General features: G+C 39.5%; 1 long non-coding RNA gene across 1 annotated transcript; it reads right to left on the reverse strand.

The window, feature by feature from the left end:
• Nucleotides 1-14,706: 14,706 nt before the first annotated feature.
• On the reverse strand, nt 14,707-20,544 carry LOC123245580. The gene is made up of 3 exons (XR_006506116.1): nt 20,390-20,544; nt 20,103-20,233; nt 14,707-14,867 (listed from the first exon to the last, which is right to left on the reverse strand). It is a non-coding gene; the product is annotated as an uncharacterized LOC123245580 (long non-coding RNA).
• Between the last annotated feature and the right edge of the window lie 2,192 nt (nt 20,545-22,736).

Consider the following 22,736-nt stretch of genomic DNA (forward strand, 5'->3'; position numbering starts at 1 on the left):
CTCATTTTACAAACTGAGGAAACTGAAGCCTGAAAAAGTGAAGAGCCTAGATCGAGATTCTACTAATAAGTGGCAGAATAGAAAGTTGAACTCTGACTCCAAAATCTAGCACAGGCTAAAATATTCTCATTTCCTTCATATGTTTGGAAGTCAGAGATCATCTAATTCAACCTCTCCCATTCTGACTTTTTGTTGTTGCTGTCATTTAGTTGTTTTTCAGTCTTGGTGAACTCTTCATGACTCTGTGGGTTTTCTTGGCACAGATACTGGAGTTTTGGTAATTTACTATTTTCTTCTCCTGCTCATTTTACAGATGAAGATGAGGCAAAAGGGATTAAGGGAATTACAGGGTTACCTAGCTAGTAGTAGCGGATTTGAACTCAGGATGTGGAGTCTTCCTAACTCCAGGCCTGGTGCTCAATCCACTGTGCCACCTACTTCCCTAAATGGAAACTTTAGAGAGGAGGAAATTGAGGATAAGAGAGGTTGAGTGATGTGCTCAAGCTCTCACAGATAGTAATGAGCTGAGCTAGGATTCCAACCAATGGTCTCTGACTCTAAAAAATCATTGGATTTTTTTTTTCTATTCTAACAATGTATGCACTGCTTTTTAGTACATTTCATATTTAAAACAAGCAACCTGATTATGCCATGAGGAGAAAGAACCCCTCTGAAAGCTGAAAGAGCCTTGATTCATTCCCATTGTCCCCAAACCGGTTTTCTCATCTCATGGAGGGAAGGAATATTTTCCCTTATCATTGGAACAATCATAATAAAGATACCTAGATGACTGATTTTTGAAAATAAAAATAGAACTTCCCTCCTCCTCCTCAAAACATGGCAACAGGAAATTCTGTTGGCCTTCCTACTGCCTACTAATGTTTCCAAAAGACTGCCATATGGGGTGCTATATTGTCTCAATTCCTGCAGAATACTTGGAGTGTATTAAAACTTTGAACTTTGGGTATAGCTGTACACTGAACTCTATTACAAAAATCTTCTATTACAAAAAAACCCTTCTGAAAAATTATAATTTTTAATGCCTTTACCACCTTGTCTCAATCAAATTCGGAGAGCAGACGGAGACATTTAGGACATGTATTTTGCTTTGTCAACGGCTGAAAAATAGTGTAACTAAAGAGATCAGGATTTGAATTCTTTAGCTGAAATTCACATATATGAAAGGATTATACTGATGTTGCTATACACTCATTAGCTATACACTCATTATTTGTCAGATTTTCTGAATCAAGGATATAGTATGATGAGGAAATATTTTCAACTTAATCCAAACTAATCTCCAAAACTGAACTAGTGTGCAAACTTTCCTGTTGCATTCATTGATAAGAATTAAAATTAGCACACAAAACAAATGATACACAAATTTGGCATTTAAACTTTTTTTTTCTGTCCTAAAAACATAAAGCTTTTTGTAGATATCTCTTTATGTCTTGGCTAGCTGTGGGAACTGTGAATATTATAGAAGATTAGACCACAAATTGTCAGTGTTCCCTTTAGATAACTCAGAGATTGTCTGATCTCATTTAAAAAAAGATAATAATCAAGGGGGCATCTGGATGGCTCAGTAGTGGATTGAGAGCCAGGCCTAGAGACAGGAGAACCTGCGGTCAATTCTGGCCTCAGACCCTTCCTAGCTGTGTGACCCTGGGTAAGTCACTTAACCCCCATTGCCTAGCCCTTACCACTCTTCTTTTTTGGATTCAGTAGTGATTCCAGTTGATTCCAATCCAATTCTGATTCCAAGACAGAAGGTAAGGGTTTTTTAAAAAAATCATTGTAAAGATTTCTCCATTCTAAATTTGAATCTGCCAATGTATTGCCATGTCTTTTTAAAAAAGCTCCTAAATTGCCATTTAAGGAGAAGAAAATGAGTGCAGAGCATTTTTGTGAATGTGTTATTTTAATGATGATTTTTCTTTTCAATAATTTCTTTTATAGGATAATATAGATTTTGACAAATGGAAAAAGAAAATCTGTTCAATCATTAGCTAAGATGCATCTATTTCATGGACATGCCTATTTGAGTAAACTTTAATACTCCAATGGTTCTCTCATCTCCTTGTGGAGAATATTCCTGACAGGAATGCAAATTATGACCCCTACCTTCCTATCCATTCTATGCCACTTTCAGCTATGTCTTCCCATAAGTTTAGCACAAGGAGTTCACTCAGCATGCTAAAGATCTTCATATTCTCTTCTCATTTCATGGACTCAATTTGGATTCATTTCAAAGGGCTAAATAAATATTTAGCACTCATCATTTGCCAGGCATTTAACATTTAACCCTGGAAATAAAAATACACACACACACACACACACTGTCTCCACCCTCCTGGAGCTTACATTCTACTAAGGAAAAATAATATTAACATAAATACACACAGATAGATGTAGAATAAACACCTGGTGATTTCAGGACAGTGTATTATTACCCATATAAAAGACTAACAACAGGAAGAAGGGTAGTGGTCAGGAAAGGCCTCCCTTAAGAGGTGACCTTTGCACTGAGGCTGGGAGAGGAGAGGTTCCTAGGGGGAGAAGAAAGGGGGGGAGGGCATTCCAGGCTTGGGGATGAGAAGATGGAATGTCATTTACCAGGAACAGCAAGTAGGCCAAGTTGGTGGGAACTTAGAGTGCCTGAGGGAAGAGTGATAGATAATCAGCCCGGAAAGGTAAGTTGGAGCCAGATGGTGGAAGGGCTTTAAATGTCACATAGAAGTTGCATTTTATTTTGGAAGAGTTAGGGAGCTAGCCACTAAAGCCTCCTAAACTGGGAAGTGACCTAGTGAGGCTTTAAGATATCAGTGGAATATGCAGATTTTCTGTGGGTTATTCCCCCCTTTTCCCTTTTAATACCCTTGTCCAGACTGCCCTCAATGTCTCAAACTCAAAAAGAAACTATACATAAGGATCTTTCCAGGCTACATATTAACTTAGAAAACCACATATTAACATTTTCTAGGTTTTGCTGTTGTATTTTTGTATTTTATTAAATATTCCCTGATCCTTTTAATCTAGATTGGCCACACTTGAGATTGTCTTAGGCCACATGCCTCCCATTGCCCCATATTTTATACCTCTATACGGAGATTGTTTAGTCATTTCAGTCATGTCTGACTCTTCGTGACCCATTTGGGATTTTCTTGACAAACATACTGGAATGGTTTGCCATTTTCTTCTCCAGCTCATTTTAGATGTGAGGAAATTAAGGAAATTAAGGCAAGTAGTGTTAAGTGGCTGGCCCAGAGTCCCTCAGCTCATTAGTGTCTGAGACCAGATTTGAACTGGGGAAGATGAGTCTTCTGACTTCTGGCCTGGCACTCTATCCACCTGGTAACAACCTACCTGCCCTATCTGGTATTGATCATTCTCATTAAACAAGTAGGCATATGGAACAATAGCTTTTTCTATTCTCTCATTTGCCTTTTTGTGAGGGTAATAATAAATTGTGAGATTTTTAATCGTGTTTTTGGTTGTTTTCCCCTCCTTTATGTACCTCAAGAATCAACCCCTGGGGGGCAGCTGGGTGGCTCAATGAACTGAGATGAGAGGAACTGGGTTCAAATGTGACCTCAGATACTTCCCAGCTGTGTGACCCTGGGCAAGTCACTTGACCCCCATTGCCTAGCCCTTACCACTCTTCTGCCTTGAAACCAATACACAGTATTGATTCCAAGATGGAAGGTGAGGATTAAAAAAAAAAAAAAAAGAATCAATTCCTGGATGCTCTCAAAATTGTATTGCTTCTAGCATGGCTCTCATTCTCTCTGAGCTCTAGTTTTCTCAGATGTAAAATGATAATACTTAAAAAAAAAAAAACCCACTTCACAGGGATCCCAGTATGTATGTAAAGTACCCTTTAAACCTTAAAGCACTATCAGCTTTGGAAGGGGGGGGGGGAGGAAAGTGTGGAGGGGAAAGGAGGAGGGGGATAATGAATCATGTAACCATGGAAAAAGTCTAAATTTAAAAAAATGTAAAAAACAAAAAACAAAATAACTTACAGCACCATATAAATGTCTGCTAATACTCTTGTATAAAGTTCATTTGAGATAATGACATCAACAAGTGTTGATTATTCAGGATTTTAGAGATCACCCTTGAAATGCAAAATCTTACCAGATATCTGTCTATGTACAGCAGGTGATGCATCCAAAATAGCTGTCAAATGGACAATGGCATGTCCAAGGGGTAATTAAAGGCTGGGGAATTATGTTTCCTTTTTAAGAAATTCTTTCCTTTCTCTTTCTTTCTTAATCATAGAAATAAACAGAAAAGATGATCTATTTAGATGTTGTTAAATCATGAAAGCCACCATTAACAAGATTCCTTTGTTGTAAATGCCTTAGAGACCTCCTATAATCCAATCTAATCCCATAAAACATTTATTAATCACCCGCCAAGATCCAGGTACTGTGCTCAGGGCTGGGGATCAAATTAATAAATTAGAAAGAGTCCCTGGCTTCAAGAACCTTACAATCCAGTAATCAGAGGGGAAATTCTACCAATCAGAGGGGAAAGGAAGGAGGCTGAAGGAAGTGCTGTCAGGCAAAGATTGAGTTAGCAGCATGGTGATGAGCTTAACCTGGAAGGACCATCTTTCTCCAAGGAATTAAAACCAGAACAGCAGATGTAGAGTGTTGTGAGCAAAATTCACCAAATCTCTTCAGCTCTGATTCTATAATAAGCTTACCATAATTACTGTGTTAACCTTGCCTGTATTTCAGTTTCCCTGTTCAGAAAAAGTAAATTTCCAATTCAGGAATACCTTCACTCTACCTCTGGAAGTGGCAATACCCTGTAGTTTAATTAGTTGCAAAGGGAGTCCTTAATTCTTAAAAAAACAACAAGACAAAGGCAATATAAATTGATCAGTAATAGATTATGATCTCCTTGAACTCTGTTGTAGCTGTCCTACTGTCTTGATATTAAAATTTCCAAGTTTATAATGATTAAGGGTTGGATTTTCTTTCTTTTTTTCTTTCTCTTAGCGTACAATATCTTTCTACATTGTCTCTACTCTGTCCCATCATCCCAGTACCATCTGTTGTATCTATTTACAAGCTGTTCCCCAGTATACTTAGCATCTTAAGTTTAAGAAAACACTCCCAATTTTGTCAAAGAAAACTTGTCCCTCATATCAACAGTCACCAACGGCAACTAGAAATTAACTCTCTAAGTCTAAGTGACTTCTGAATCGGTATCTGTGAGATTACTTGAATTGTTTAGTCACTTCAGACTCTTCTTGACCCCATTTGGAATTTTCTTGGCAAAGATACTGGAGAGCTTTACCATTTCCTTCTCCAGCTCATTTTATAGATAAGGAATTAAGAAGACAAGCCCAGGGTCATTTAGGAATTAAGTGTCTGAGATCAGACTTGAACTCAGATTCTTCTGACTCCTGACATCACTTAGATTACCTTAACCACTTTGTAAATGGAGTCTGTTTCTGGAAGCCATTCCAAGAATTCCAGAAGTAGTTTTGCTGGTTTCTTCCACCAATTTTGCAGAACTGTCTGTTGTCTTCCTACCTGTTGATGTAACCTAAAAAAGACTTACTGAATAGGTGAGGAGATCCATCCTTGAAGCAGGCTGGCTCAGGCAACCCATCCATTTGTCATCTTACCAGCTCTTTGAGGCTGAACAAAGAGAACACCATGGATCAAAATATAGCCCAAATCCATGTCAGTGCTATTGTCTTTGAAGTTCGAGCAGGCTCCCTGCTGAACGCCTTTATCTCCTACAATTTCTTTGTAGCCAAGCAGGGAAGGATCCTGTTTTTTAAGTTGTGTGAGTACGTTGCTGTCTGTGCCAGATACTTAAATAATAGCAGATATTGGTAGAGAGGGCAGGTAAAAAGAGGGGCTGAATTTTTTGAAAACTATATCTTCTGGAATGCCTGAACATGCAAAAATTATTTTAATAGGGGCAGCTGGGTAGCTCAGTGGATTGAGAGTCAGGCCTAGAGACGGGAGGTCCTAGGTTCAAACCCGGCCTCAGCCACTTCCCAGCTGTGTGACCCTGGGCAAGTCACTTGACCCCCATTGCCCACCCTTACCACTCTTCCACCTATAAGTCAATACACAGAAGTTAAAGGGTTTAAAATAAAAAAAATATATTTTAATATAGTCCATGATACTAAACAAGTCACTCATTCTTTCTCTGGTTCAAGTCATGTCACAGGATCATAATATCCCAGCTTTGGGACTGGAAGGAACCTTAGACGGCATCTCTTCCAACCTCCACGCCTTTCCTTTACAAAAGAGAAAACAGAGTCCCAGAGAAATAAAATATACTTGTTTCAGGATGCATAGGTAATGAGTGACAGCTGGGAGTTTGAACTCTGGTCTTCTAACTCCAAATCTAAGGCTGTTTTTCTGCTACACTGCATCTTCAGATATGGAATAAAATTATCCTATTACAAGATTGCTTATAACTGTTGATGAAAATATTGGCAAATGATAGTACACGTATAATCCAGATCAAGTCGATTACCATCTCCAGGCATGGGGAGGGAAAGAAGGAAGGGTGACAATTTGGATCTTATGATTTCAGAAAACATAGGTGGAAAATTGTTATTACATGTCATTGGGAAAATCAAGTATCTAAAAAAAAGAAAGAAAATAAATGCAAAGCATTTATAGTCTGTGCGTGAGGTCTGTCAAAGCCTCGGGACTCACATGAATTAGTTCTAATCTTGGAGACCTAAGCCAAGTGGTCGTTTTCTCTTTGGTTCATTATGGCTCCACTCTGGAGTTTATTCCAGAGAAAAATCCTCAAAATAAAGGTTGGTTTTTTTTTTGTTGTTTTGTTTTTAATATATTTTTAAACCCTTAACTTCTGTGTATTAGTTCCTTGGTGGAAGATTGGTAAGGGTAGGCAATGGGGGTCAAGTGACTTGCCCAGGGTCACACAGCTGGGAAGTGTCTGAAGCCGGATTTGAACCTAGGACCTCCCATCTCTAGGCCTGGCTCTCAATCCACTGAGCTACCCAGCTGCCCCCAAAATAAAGTTTTGATAGAGTTCATGTCTAGGTTTTCCAAAAAGTTATATAAAAGTGGGGCACCTAGTTGGCTTAGTGGCTCAGTGGATTGAGAGCCAAGCCTAGTGATAGGAGGTCCTGTTTCAAATGACCTCAGCTATTTTCTAGCTGTGTGACCCTGAGCAAGTCACTTAAACCCCATTATCTAGCCCTTACCACTCTTCTGCCTTGGAATCAAAACATAATATTGATTCTAAGATGTAAGATAAGAAGTTGGGTTTTTTTTTTGTTTGTTTTTTTTTAAAGTGGCTAAAAGGGGGTCCCTAGTTTTGTCCAAGCACTCAGGGTACTAAATGCATATCAGATAAGATAACCTTTATTTCACAACACCAAAGGAGTCTTGAAACTGATACAGAAAAATAAAACACTCTTAAAAAGCCCATAAATCCTTCTCTTTGATGTTCTGATAAATTCTTCTTTCCCACAAGCTCCACACAATATTCTCCTCCCTGTTTCAACTTATAATACTTCTCTGTGGTTTGGACTCCCTCCAAAAAGTAAATATACTTTGGGGGTGCGGAATAAACAATCCCCTTCCTAACAGACCTGCACTGTAGGGAAACATGTCTATTTCTGCTTTGTACTTCTTCAGGAAATTTCTCAGTACCCCCACTTGCTCTCTTCTCTTGGCCTGGGAGGTTGTCTCAGAGCAGGTTTCTTTGTGATATTTTTGTTGAGTTGCCTTTTTTTTTTTAAACAAGGAATCATTCAATCTAGATAGAAGAGGGGTGCAAAATAATGGATGTAAAGACAAAAAAGTATCAATAAAACACATTTTAAAAAATGACCTGACCCCAAACAATTCCAAGAAAGCAGCACTGACAAGAAAGGAAAAATCTTTTAAAATAACTTTAAAAGAATTGAATACTTTTTGTCTCGATATTTTTCCCAGCTGCACTCTGGCCAGTATTCTCATCTCTCTCCCACCAGAAATTCAACTTCTCTCCTGGGAAGCTGGGCTTTGATAAATGAGCTTTTGCCTTATCTTGTCCTGGGCTTCTGAACCACTTTCTGGCCATCTATATCACAGCTAATAAGCTTTTCCTTTTCCCTTTTGCTTATAGATCCCTTTTATTTGTTCTCTTCCCCCAGTAGAATGTAAGCTTCTTGAAGACTGGAACTGTTTTGCTTAGGGCAATGAGGGTGGGGAGCATATAGTAAGTGTTAAATAAATATTCTATTTAGGAGCCAGCTAGATAGCTCAGTGGAGAGCCAGGCCTAGAGAGGGAATGTCCTGGGTTCAAATTTGGCCTTAAATACTTTCTAGATGTATGATCCTGGGCAAGTCATTTAACTCCTGTAGGCCATACCTTATTGCTTCTCTGCCTTAGAATTGATACTTAGTATTAATTCTAAGATGGAAAGTAAGGGTCTCTAAATAAGTAAATACTCTATTTATCCATCTATTTATCTATATATCTATTACCTATAGATCTATCCTCACTTAAACCTAAAGATAATACTTTCACCACAAAGAAAAAATACCTGCATTTTCATACTGCTTCTTCCTCATTCCACCCTCCAGGAATTCTTCAGGACAAAGGAAATAAGGATAAGGGAATAAAATAGTTCTTAGAAGGTTAAAAGATAGATTTGGGTAACCAAGACTTCCTGTGTGACTAAGCAAGCTAAATTTTACAGAACAATCAGACAAAGAGTCAAGAAGAGAGGCCTATTGTCAAATCTAATATCTGAGGCATAAGGTTCAAAGAATAAATCCTTTTTTCATTTCTGTGACAGAACTTTTTTTTTAAACCCTTACCTTCTCTTAGAATTAATACTGTGAATTGGTTCCAAGGCAGAAGAACAGTAAGTACACTTTTGTCAGCAGCAACAAGTCCTATTAGGGATCCAGGCTGAGTCACAGAAACTTTAGAGCAATGTTTTCAGATGGTTCCCCACTAACTTTATTCCAAGATAATGTGATCTGTGAAAGGAAGAAAAAGGGATTGGTTTCATGGGGGTTAAGTGACTTGCCCAAGGTCACCCAGCTAGGAAATTTTGCTTATAGAGCTCCCCAGCTGCCACCATGTTGCAGAACTCTTGAAGGAAGATGAGTATAAGTTTGGGAAGGCAGGAAGGGACCAGTTATTGAGGGGCTTTAAAATATATAAGATATGATATCTACAATGATCAAAGAGAAAAGAACTCAGATCATTGTACTGTTTACCAAGGTTAACTCCTGAAAAAAGGCAATGAGACATAAGAAATAGTAAAAGAAAAGGAGCAATATTGTCAAACATGATCAATATAACAATTTGTTTTGCTTAATTGGACCAAATTGTTACAAGAAAGAGTTGTATAAAGGTGAAGGTTCTGGAAAGTAACAACAGTATTTTTTAAACGATCAAAATAGTTTAAAAAAATTTTTTTTAAACTCTGAATTTTTGGTATCAGAAGACCTAGGTTTGAATGTGTTATTCTTCCACTCACTAATTGTGGAATTGCAGCATCTTTGAGCCTTAGTTCCTTATCTAGGAAAAAATATTTATACCTATAAATACTTATATCTACTAATTTTTATGCCATTTATCTCATAGGGTTGTTGTAAATGAAAACTCTTTGGGAACTACAAAGTCCTATGTAAAAGTGAAGTATGATTTACATTATTTTGTCTCTTCCAGTGTTCTGAGTAATAAAAGGGAGAATGGAAATAAATGAAGCATCTTAGTTCATACAGTAAAGGAAAAAAATGTCACTTATAATGGGGCTTGAGTGCGTTTCCATAAAAATCTTTTTTGGTGAAGGACCACTTGGTTTTTCCTTCCAAGAGAGGGGTATGGGACAGCACTGGAGAGAAGAGAGGAGATCCTAGTGCTATTGGCTACCCGTGAACAGGAGAGAGGTTCTAGGCTCTCTTCAGGGAGAGGTCCTTAAAGAAAAAGACTCTGGGTAGAAGTTGACATGAGGAAGATCAGGTGCCTTGGTCATGTACCTATTTCCATCTTATCACACAAGAGACTTCAGGCAATTTCCCTGCAGAGAGATCGAGGATTCTCTTTTATGGTTGAGATAGAACTCTTTTTTTTTTTTTTACTTTTACTTTTATTTATTTATTTTAGATAGGAACTTCTTTTTTCTTGTTTTGAATATTTTTCCATATTTACATGTTTCATGTTCTTTCCCTCTCCCCCATACTCCCCTAACCCTAAACTAACATGTATCATTGATTAAGCCCTAATTCCATATTATCGATAGTTGGGCTAGAGTTATCGTTTAGTGTCTACATCCCCAATAATATTCCCATCAACCCATGTGTTCAAGCAGTTGTTTTTCCTCTGTGTTTCTCCTCCCACAGTTCTTCCTCTGAATGTAGCTAGTTTTCTTTCTCAGCCTTGCTCTGGATTCTTGCATTGCTGCTAGAGATAGAACTCTTTTATTCTGCGTATTGTCTTGTCCGTGTAGAAACTAGAAGCCCCCAAACTTGTAGCCTAGAAAGATTTAATGACTCCCAGTTTACTTAGCTTAAAGGTGAAAGCCCCAGGTTTGACGTTGTCACAGGAGAATTCCTCCCAGAGGTAAAGTCCAACTTCACTACTCTCTGACTAACAAAAGACCTTACTTGAGCTTGAGTGGGGATGACCATTCCCATTGGGGCCAAACCTAAACCGAGTGACCCTTCAGAGGCAGTAGGCAGTGCCTACACTGAAGGTCCCGAGTTCAGTCCTCAGAAGGATGGTGTGATATACTGGGAGAGGCTTCTGGAGACCAGAGATTACCCTCCATTTGTACTTTTATATTTATTTTCTGTCTTGGTAACAACTTTAAGACAAAAAGGCAAGGGCCAGGTAAATGGGATTAAGTGATTCCACAGAATCTCATAGCTAGGAATGTCTGAGGCTATATTTGAAACCAGAACCTTCTGTCTCCAGGTCTAGTACTCTATCTACTATACCACCTAGCTGCTCCTTTCCCTTTGTATTGTATGTATCTTGCAGGTCCATGGCTATTTGCATGCTCCTTTATTAGAATGTGAGATACTTTAGGGCAGAGATTCTTGTTTTTTCCTTTTTTTTAATATTCCCAGTGATTAGCACAGTGGTGAGCATATAAAAAGTACTTTAAAATACTTTAAAAATAACTATTATTCTCTTGATTCTATTCACTTTTACCTGCTTTGTGGTTGCTGTTCAGTCTTACCTGACTGTGACTCGGTGGACCACAGAAAGTCAGTCTGATCTGGACTATGGGGTTTTTTTGGCAAAAAAAAAGACCCCCCCCCCCAAAACAGAGTAGTTTATCATTTCTTTCTCCAGTGAATTAAGGCAAACAGAGTAAAGCGACTTACCCAGGGTCACACACTGGAAAGTGTTTGAGGCCAGATTGGAGCTCTGGTCTTCCTGACTCCAGGCCTGGTGCTCTATCTACTGAGCCACCCAACTCCTTCTTGTATTAGTCTTCCCCAATTTCTAAAAATTCTTTATATTCATTGATTCTTCTGGTTCCAGTGTTTTTTTCCTAATATATCTTGTATACCCTGATAAGAAGAGCTGGCTATGTTTATCATCTGGGGGAGGTTTGATAACAAGTAGGAACTGATATCTGATAGGTATCCCAGATACCACTAAATTTACATACCAATTTAGCTTAGGGTTTAAACTGTAGGACATTTTACTCATTTATCACTCTTTAAAAAGAGAAAAGAAAACCAGTCCTTTTGTTTTTCCATCTATTGAGATAGCTAAAGTGTTTGATAACTGAAAAAAATATGACTTTATATTTCATCAGTAGGATAGATGAGTTCTGTGGTTAAATCAGCAGCTTAATAAAATAAAATTATTTTAGTCTTAATAGCAACTTTCTCCCTTTTGTTGGTAAATGGTTATGATTTAGTGGGATTTCTGGAATGGAAGATGAGAGAAAAAAAAGAAAAAACTTTAATATGTAATTTTCTTTTGTTATCCAACTAGGTAAGTAAGTTTATTTTGGCTCAGAGAGCAGGGGGTTTTCCTTTTGGAAGTAAACAACTCGATTACTAAGTTTTAAAAAATCATTTAATAAGCTCAAAATATTCACTGAGATAATGCTTATGAAAATAGTTTGCAATCTAGGGATGATACAAATGTATGGCATTATTATTATTTAACTCTCCCAAAGTCCTTCAGACAAGGTTGGAAACTGAAGAGCTCTCCTAAAATGACCTATTTCAAATTTCTGCTTATCTGCCTTGTTTTATTAAATAGTCAAGAATATGGCATACCATCTCAGTCACAAAAACTCAGTTCTATACCTGAAATGCCTATTTTGAAGCTTAAAAAGTTAGCTTAATGATTAATCATTTTAGCATTCTAAGCTTGATTATAGGAACCCCAGGACAATGATATATGGTAACAAGATTAAAGCCTGTACCAGTAAACTATAGATAAGAATATTACCAAAATTTAGATATCAAAATCAATGCCATATCCTTGATGAATAGCCTTTCTATGGTTGATGGAGTAAACTCGTTAACTGTTAGATGATCTTTAATCATCTCATGTCCTTCCTTTTTTTTTTTTTTTTTTTAAAACCCTTAACTTCTGTGTATTGGCTCCTTGGTGGAAGAGAGGTAAGGGTGGGCAATGGGGGGTCAAATGACTTGCCCGGAGTCACACAGCTGAGAAGTGTCTGAGGCTGGATTTGAACCTGGGACCTCCTGTCTCTAGGCCTGACTCTCAATCCACTGAGCTACTCAGCTGCCCCCATCTCATGTCCTTTCAAATCCTAACCTCAAACACTGGACTACACAAGTCAGACCTAATCTATAATATTCACATTGATGAAGTCAGAGAGCCAAACCAATTCAGATCATCAATTTAGAGTGGGAAGGGATTATAAAGGTCATTTATTCCAACATTATTTTGCAGATGAGGAAACTGAGGCCCAGAGAGGTTGAATGTCTTGCCCAGGGATGCATAGCTAGAGAGAAGCAGAACTAAGATTTTAACCCAAACTCTCTGACTCAAAAACCCTTTTCCTCTCTACCATGTTGCCTTTCACGTCCCACTAAGTATTGAGCTTCAGTAACTCTCAGGGTTTTATTGCCATCACTTGAGATTTTTTTTTGCGTAGGTCTGTAGCTCTAAAGGGAAAAAACATGGTAGCATGGAAGATATTCTGGACTTAAGAGAGTTCAGACTAGAGAGACTTGAATTCAAAATCCATCTCTGACATGTGTCAGATGTGTGGCTCTAAGCAAGTATTTAACCTTTTTTAGTCTCAGACTCCTCATCTATAAAATGGAAATGATAGCAATAGCAAATTATTGTATGTCCTTGCCTTAGGGTTTCTGCAGTCACGTCCCACAGACCACAAAGGCCGCTGGAAGTGAGTTTAGGAGAGAAAGTGGGATGATATAATTATAATGTGTATATTTATAAAGCTTATATGTGTGCATACATTGTTGTTGTTTGGGCATGCCTGACTCTATAGGATCACCTTTGGCCAAAATACTATAATGGTTTGCCATTTTCTTCTCTAGTTCATTTTACAGATGGAGAAACTGAGGCAAATAGTTTTAATCAACTTGCCCAGGGTCATCCAACTAGTATCTGAAGTCAGATTTGAACTCAGGCTTTCCTGACTTCAGACTCAATGCCTTAGCACTACCCAGCTGCCCAAAGACAAGATGAGACCTTATAAAAGACATTTTCAAGAGTCTCATGTTTAAGGGGCAGCTGGGTGGCTCAGTGAATTGAGAGTCAGGCCTAAGAATGGGAGGTCCTGTGTTCAAATTTGGCCTCAGACACTTCCCAGCTGTGTGACCCTGGGCAAGTCACATAACCCTTTGCCCCTTATTGGTCTTCTACCTTGGAACCAATAACCATACACAATATTGATTCTAAGATGGCAGATAAGGATTTTTAAAAAAGTCTCATGTTTACTTAAGCCTGTATTTTAAGCAGTGGATTAACAGAAGAATGTCTGAAGTTCATTTAGTTTTATTTCATACTTGGAAGGCCTAATGTAAAACTAGTCGTCTTCCAGATGATCTCCCTAAATGTTATTCAATATATGAACTTATGTGATATTGTAAACCCATAAGCCATGGTACGCATTCTTTCTCTTAGCCATCTTGAGAACTAGCCTTTCCAAAATGAGAAAATGAAGAAGTCGTTACTATCTCAATTACCATTTAAATAATATTGAACTAATTGAACAGATCTATGATCTCATCATTTTGGATTTTCTCTCCTACAATGCAGATTGCAAAGCATTCATGTCTTCCCATGCTATGTGACTCCTGTCCGTGTTTTCCCTTTGGTTCCTCAGAGGGACCCCATCCCATGTACTTTCTTGCTTTTCCCAGACAGCAGCCTGGTAGAGCATTCTTTCTGCACAGCTGCATCCCTTGCCTTTGCCATGTGACCAGCCCCCCCTCTTCCTGGCATGCATTTCCTCGATGACATCTTTTATTCCTATCTTTTGAATTCCTTATTGGTTATATGTTATAACCTGCTTATATCCACAATGGGCAATATTCATTGTCAGTGTCTTGGAGATTGTAGCTCAATTAAATTCATTAGAATTCCAAACCTTTTCTCCAAAGACATTATCAACTTTTATGACTGCAGGTACCATATGAAGCTATTTACAAATAAATATGCATACATAAGTAACCACCCAGTACAAAAATAAACAAAACAAAACACAGGACTTTCGGTAGGAAAGGAGATGCTAAGCACACATTTCATTTTATTTCATTCAGTAGTGCCTCCTTGGTACAGGGCACAATTCTTGCTCCTCTTTATCTTCCCAAGGTTCTAAATCTTTTTCATGGTGAGGTTTCATTTTTGATGGTGGCTTTTCCAAGTAGTCAGGACCACTGAAGTAGAGACAAAAAAGTAATCAATTTATACTTTATAGAGCTAAAGAAAGACCTACAAAAAAACACAGCATCTTTTCCTCCTCTCCATCCACAAGGAAAAGAACCCATAATCATGTACTGTATAAGTCCTCGTTTCTAACATATTCCCTTATATAACCATTACATGGAAAGGAACCAAATGATGTATTCCTTAAATAGGATTCCTTGAGCAGAATTCATTGTAGGATGATCTGAGAACACTGTTACTGTTGGCTCATCATTCATTCTGAAATAAGTCTGCAGTCCTAAAACTCTTCTTGGTTGTGATATTGCAGATTTTATTCTAATTTTGAGGTAAGGGTATGGTGAGTTATACAATATATTGGTAACTTAATTCTATAGACATTTACTAAGGCTCTTTGGCAATGCTGAAAAGACCAAGAGGTCAAAGAATACTTATTTTTCTCCAGTGTGATATGCAGTTGGAACACTTTAAAAATTAGAAATTATGAAGAAGCAATATAAAGGAGGTCATTACAAAAATGTATAATTAACAAAAGCAACAAGTTAGTCACATAACAAGAGATAACCAATGGGCAGCCTCATTTTTCTCATCTATGAAATGGAAACAATACTTTTATCCCTCATGAGACTCAATGAGACTATACTTTGAAAGACTTAAGAACTCTATCAATGCAGTTAACAATCATGATTCCAGGGGAATGATGATGACCTCTATTACTTAAGTACCCCCTGAAAAAGGTGATAGACTCAAGATGCAGAATGAGATATACATCTTTAGACATGGTCAATGTGGGAAGTGATTTTGCTTTTTATATGAGTGTTTACTTTTTTTTTTTTATTGAAGGTGGTAGGAGGGAGAGAGACAAAATTAATTCTTATTAATCAAAAATAAGTAAAATAAGAGTTACTACATCTGCTTCATGAATCTTAAAGTGCTACATAAATGCTAATTTTTATTATTACTTGGGGCTGGTGGTACTATCTGCATTTTTTTCTCTCAAATAAAGGAACTTCTACATGTCTCTTTGATTTTAGCTATGGTGCTAAATTCTGTATCTTATGTGAAGAAAAATAAAGGGAAAAAAAATTTCAATGCCAGTTGTCTTGCTGGCTCCATCTTCTTCCTAATATCTTTTTCCTCTTCCTCACAGATGTCATATTCTTGCCAATTAGTCAAGAATCTGGGGACTTCAGTCGCTCCAAAGTTGCTTGAACAAGGTTATCCCCTCCACCACATACATGGTAAATGGCCATTCAGCTTTTGATTAACATCCTCAGTGAGGGATATTCCATTGCTCATTCCACCTATGGATATCTCTAATTGGATACCTCTAGGGAAGATTTTTCCTTAGGTCAACCATAAATTTGCTTCTTTGCAGCTTCTGCTCATTAAATCATATGATTTAGAGGAAGAAGGGACCAATCTTTTGATATTTACTTCTGATGTCCCTTCCAGTTCTAAACCTGTGATCTAAGTGTCTTCAAGAAAAGTTTAGCCTAGCAATCTAGGTAGGAAGAACCAAGTAGACAGAGAATGTTGCTCAGAGTATGCCATGCAGTTGAGATATAAGGGGTGTTTGGGGAAGACTAGTACCTCTGGTTTGTGAGTGCTTGCTGCTCATCCACCTTTGGTGTCTACTTTTCATCAATTTTTACCTGTGACTCCAAGAAGCTTTAGCATGTGCAGGGGCCATGTCATCTCAACAGGCAGATTAAACTAAATTGAGGGTAGCTAGCCGATGGGCTTCGAACCCATCCATGAGTCAGGTGATTTCTACCTCAAACATGTGAAGACTTCCCCTGGCAAAATGGATAGATAAGAACAATTTGTTCTATTGGCCATGAAAGCAATTGAGGCAGGTGCTATGGAGCTCTTAGACCATGGTCAGATATTGAAGATGCCAAGGTCATTCTCTGCAATCCAGGCTATTTGCAAGTTATCCTCACTTTTGTCTTGCATGGGCTTTGATGACTCTGGAAGAGAAAGTAAGGCTGATGTCTTTGTGTAACTCTGCTTCACTTGGCCATCACATTCAAATTAAGATATAACCCGATGATGTCATTGGCCCTCTTCCAAATGAAGAATGAACACCACCACCATGCAGTTGGAGGGAGAGCCCACTGAAGTAGAACATAGGTACATTTTAGATAAGCACAGCATTGGATAAAGAGCCTGGACCAGCATGGGATGGGAGGAAGAGAGCAAGCTGGCTTGCATTTGAGAAACAGAATCAATTTTTCAGTGATCCTGTATTCTTTCCCACTTCCAAACCCTACTTCCCCCCCTTTTTTTATACCACTATGGGGGAATGGATAGAGTCCACCTGACAAAGAAAGCCTGGTTTTTAAGTCCCCAGATCTCCATGACCACATTTAACTTTAGTGCCCAAGAATTTTCTGAGACAAATTACAGGCCATCTCTGCATTAGTAGAGAAGTCCTCCACACCTGTGAAAGCACAGGTCCAAACTGCTTCCTCCTTTCCCTCCAAAAAAAAAAAAAAATCCTGATGATGCTATAAGACTGCAAATCATGGAATATCATAATCTCGGAAGAAATCAAATTGCAGATGACCCAGAGAAAAACAAAAAGAGATATAGTAGATATCAGTCTATCCACAAGAATTTATGAAATGTTAAATGCTGGGGGTTCAAAGATAGCAATGAAACAGTCCTTGACCCTAACAGATTTATGGTACATTCTATCCATAATAATTTACACTTAAGATATGACATAAAAGACATGATTAAAGACCTATATGACTGGGAAAAAAGATGTGGATCCTTCATAGAATGAAAAGTAGGATAGTTGTCATTTCAGACTCTTTGTGACCCCATTTGGGGTTTTTTCTCTTTCTCTCTCTCTCTCTTTTTTTTTTTTTTTTTGCAGATTGAAGCATTCCATTCTTTATTTTATTTCCTCTGTGAATTTTTCTCTAGTGTAAGCAATATGTGCCCTCCTCCACATGACAAACACAGAAACTGTACAATGCTTGCGTAACCCCTATCACACCACCTGTCATCCTAGGGAAGAGTGAGAGACTGAGAGAAAATGAACTGCAAAACGCCCATAAATAATTATCAAAATTTATATCAACATGTAATCTGAAAAAAAATTAAATACATTAAAAAATTTTAAAAGAGATAAACTAACCAGAGAGGAATATTTAGTAAACAATAGTTTCTGATATTCTGCTTTTCAGAATCTGAGGATCTATAGAAGAGAAAATTAGAAAGTACTGTTTGGGGTTTTCTTGGCATGTATACTAGAGTGGTTTTCTATTTGCTTCTCCAGCTCATCTTACAGATGAGAAAAGGAACAAACAGGATTAAGTGAGTTACCCAGGATCACACAGCTAGTAAGTGTTTAAGGCCAGATTTGAACTCTGGAAGATGAGTCTTCCTGACTCTAGGCCAGGTGCTCCATCCACTGCACCACCTGGCTGCCCTAAAAAAAAAAAAAAAAAAAAAAAAAAAAAGCAAAAGTTTTGTTCTAGTATCTTGGAAACACTAAGAAATTGGTTCAAATGACACACGTAAAACCCAGTAGAATTGCTCATGGCAATGGGAGGGGCATGGGAGGAGGGGAGAGAAAGAACATGAATCATGTAACCATGGGAAAATATTCTAAATTAATTAATAAGTTTCAAATAAAAAAAATTGGATCAAATCTCCACTACACTGGGTAGACCTACAATTTTTAAAAATTAATTTATTTTTAAACTCTGACCTTCTGTCTTAGAATCAATACTAAGTACTGGTCCCAAGGCAGAAGGGTGGGAAGGGCTAGGCAATGGAGTTAAGTGACTTGCCCAGACTTGACCCAGCTAGGAAGCCTCTGAGCCCTCATTTGAACCACTGACCTTCCATCTCTAGGCCTAGCTCACCATCCACTGAACCACCCAGTTGCCCTGCTACAATGGGCTTATGAAAGGAAATGGACACTGGATGTGGAATCTAGAAGCCCCCAAACTTGTAGCCTAGAAAGATTTAATGACTCCCAGTTTACTTAGCTTAAAGGTGAAAGCCCCAGGTTTGACCTTGTCACATGAGAATTCCTCCCTGAGGGAAAGTCCAACTTCACTAGCCTCAGACTAACAAAAGACCTTATTTGAGCTTGAGTGGGGACGACCATTTCCATCAGGGAGTGACTCTTTTTTGTCTCCAGAAGCCTTTCCCACTGTATCACACCCTCCTTTCAAGGATCAATCTCAGGACCTTCAGCTTAGGAAACTGACGAGCTGCCTACAGTGCCAAAGTCTCTCGGTTTGGACTTGGCCCTGATGGGAATGGTCATCATCACTCAAGCTCAAATAAGGTCTTTTGTTAGTCTGAGATTAATGAAGTTGGACTTTCCCTCAGGATGGAACTCTCCTGTGACAAAGGTCAAACCTGGGGCTTTCACCTTTAAGCTAAGTAAACCCGGGGTCATTAAATCTTTCTAGGCTACAAGTCTGGGAGCGTCTAGATTCCACGTCGACCAACACAGACAACAGATGAGAAGGCAGGGAAGAGCAGCATTATTTGGTGAGATTACGGATCCATCCACCTATCTCCGGCGTTTTAGCTCCAAGATTCAGAAGCCCGCCAAGCTCAGGCGGGCTGCATTCACTGCCGGAGGCGTCTCCCCAGGTAGATCCTTAGCTACACCCCAGTCCCCAGGAGAGACTGGAACTGGGCTTACAGCCAGGTCTGCACACAAAGAAGCAGCTCACAGGCTGGCAAGTCAGCAAATACGGGAAAGCTTTGATTGAACATCAGATAAACCTCGGAGGAAGAGCACCCGAGGTCAAACTGGCCAAACCGAGCTTGCCTTCTTTGTTCCTATCTCATCTGGGGGTTCCATGGTCCAGCTGTCTCACGGAACCAAAAAGGAACAGGTCCAGACTGCCAGCCTTTGGGCCGAACTCCCGCCCACCTCCGGGAAGTGTTCGTGGGCAGACGCAGGGAACCAATCCCCGCCCACCCCCACCCCCGACCTCGCGCGTGTCCCTCCGCCGCTCCTCCGAGCCTCTGCTGGGGGCGGGGCTCTGTGTGAGGTTCTACCGCTTTCTTGGAGGGGAGGGGTGTGTGACGTTTTCCAAAGTCTCCGCCTCTCTCCCCTCCCTTTCTTTTTGAGGCTTTGCGGAGGAGCTGGTTCAAATGGGCAAGCTTAGTCCCGAGTCCCCGAACCGAGGGCACCTCACGGGCAGGGAGAAGTGGCCGGGGCCCAAGCCCTGGGTTACACTCACCACGTGGGCTGTGGGCAACTCCCTAGGACTTCTCAACCGAGTCCCAGACTGGGACTTCCCCCACCTGATGAATCATCCCGAGCGGAGGAGAAAGCTTCTGTGACTCCTCTCTAGACGTGCTCAGGCTTTCCCTGTTACAGAAGCCCACAAGAGATCAGTAGTGCAGCATCCGGGTTCCGAGCTGCCCCTCCCCCGCCTCACCCCTCCCCCTCTAAAATTTGGCTTTTACTTACTGAAGGCGTGAGCGCGGGAAACGGGCTACAGGCCCATCTCCCCTCCCCACTTACCCCCAAATCCCCGGGCTCTCATAGCTAGAGGCAAGTGTCCCCTCTAGCCTCAGATTACCGTCCTCTACAGTCTCAGGGGCAGACACGAAGAAATCCCAAGAATTTGCTCTAAAGTTGCATTCTTTTGATATTAATCATGACCAATACAGAGCTAGACGTCCCTCACGCAGACTTGGAACGCTTCTTCCTTCTAGAACTGGAACAGACTCAGTTTGCCCGGAGGAGAACGGAGAAAGGGACTAATTGACTTAAGGGAAAACATGGCTGTGATCTGTAATGAACCAAACAACAAGCACCAGGGTATTGAGCTGTAGGGAATAGACACACCTATTTAGCCAAAGTTCTGCATTGCATTTGAGGGTAAAGGATTTGCTAGCAAATAGGATCATCTCTATCAATGATTACAAACTTATTCTTTTTTTTTAATTTATTTTTTTAATTTTAAACCCTTAACTTCTGTGTATTGACTTATAGGTGGAAGAGTGGTAAGGTTAGGCAATGGGGGTCAAGTGACTTGCCCAGGGTCACACAGCTGAGAAGTGTCTGAGGTCAGATTTGAACCTAAGACCTCCCATCTCTAGGCCTGGCTCTCAATCCACTGAGCTACCCAGCTGCCCCTAAACTTAGTCTTTTAAAATTATTATTTTAACTCTTACTTTCCATCTTCAAATCAGTCCTGTGTATTGGTTCCAACGCAGAAGAGGTAGTAAGGGCTAGGCAATGGAGGTCAAGTGACTTGCCCAGAGTCACACAGCTAGGAAGTGTCTGAGGTCAGATTTGAACCCAAGATTTCTTGTTGCTAGCCCTGGCTCTCTGTCCAGTGAGCCACCCAGCTGTGCCATACAAACTTCTTAAGAAATCATAAAAAGTGTGAATGAAATGTTTCATCCCATGTTACTGTTAATATCAAACAACTGGGACTAGAGTCCTTTTATGTAAAGTTGGGGGTCGCCCACCAAGTGCCCTTCATTTATGGAATGTTCAGAGCATGAATGGGAATGGGAAAAGGTCTCCAGTTGCTGCCACCTGGGCTCTCCTCAGACATTCTTCTCCCTTCCATAGAACAGATATCTGTGGGTGCCATTCCCTTTTGGCATCGGATCAACCTGCTCCCTAGAAATGGAACATCTACCCTCTCCTTTTAACCCATTGAGGGTCAATTCAGATCACCCCCTTCTTCCAGAAGGCTTCCAGGCTCCTCCTAGGGAGAAAAGCCCTTTGCCTTCACACCTCCCAAGAGTGTTTTTCCATGATATACTTGGGTGTTTTTTCTTATTTATTTATTTATTTATTATTTGTTTAATTCTTATTTTTTAATCAATTACATGTAATAAATTTCCACTCAAGTTTTCCCAAGTTAAATGATGGAACTTCTCTTTCTCCCTCTCTTCCCTTCTCCCACTGGGGGCTGGCAGGGGATTTGATCTGGGTTATACAAGTATCATAATGCAAACTATTTCCATATTGTTCATTTTGGGGAGTAATCTTATAAAACCCAAACCCCAAAACATAAACAGACAATTGAAAAGATTGTCTGCTTTCATCTGTGTTCTGGCTGGAACAGTTTTTTCTCTGGAGGTGGATAGCTTTTCTCAGAAATCCCTCAGAACTGTCCTTTGCCAATATAGTTGCCTATTAATAATAGTCTTTTTTCTGTATATCCTATCCTCAGGATTTCCAAAAGACCATAGATTGTATCTCCAGATCCTCTCCACCCCCAGTATCCATGAGCTACATCTTTCATTGATGTTTAATTTAACAATTTGAGCTATAACTATTCTAATAAGTAATAAATCTTGACCCATTCGCTGCTGACATTCCTTCAGCTTGTGATTGGGTGGGAAGGATAAAGCTCTCCCGGTAAGGCTTCCAGCTGGCTGATATTTGATACCCAGAGACAAGCCTGGCTGCTATTTTGACCCAGAGGCAGGGTGGGGTGGTGGCTTCCCACTGATGTCATGTTCTAGGACCAATTTTTGTTTTTCCTTTTGATTCTGATAACCTAAAGTCCCTCTGCCACTTTACTACCTGTGTGGCTTCAGGCACATCACTTAGAAAAGCCTGAAGTGAAAAGGAACTTAGAATTGATTCAGCCCATTTCCCTCATTTTACAGATAAAATTGTTAAAAAGTGATTTGCTCAAACTAACAAAGCACCCTAGTGGCAAGATTGGGCCTAATGAGAATAAAGAATTCCTGACTCACAACACTGTACCTTTGCTCCACACCACACTTAGAAATTATTCAATTTCAAAGCAAAAAGGGACAAAAGAATGGAAGTTTCTACCAGAGACTTTAATATAAGAGGGAAGGGAAGAGAACAAGCATTTTATATACTTATTATATGC

This window comes from Gracilinanus agilis, chromosome 4 (genome assembly GCF_016433145.1).
Source record: "Gracilinanus agilis isolate LMUSP501 chromosome 4, AgileGrace, whole genome shotgun sequence".
Classification (NCBI taxonomy): Eukaryota; Metazoa; Chordata; class Mammalia; order Didelphimorphia; family Didelphidae; genus Gracilinanus; species Gracilinanus agilis.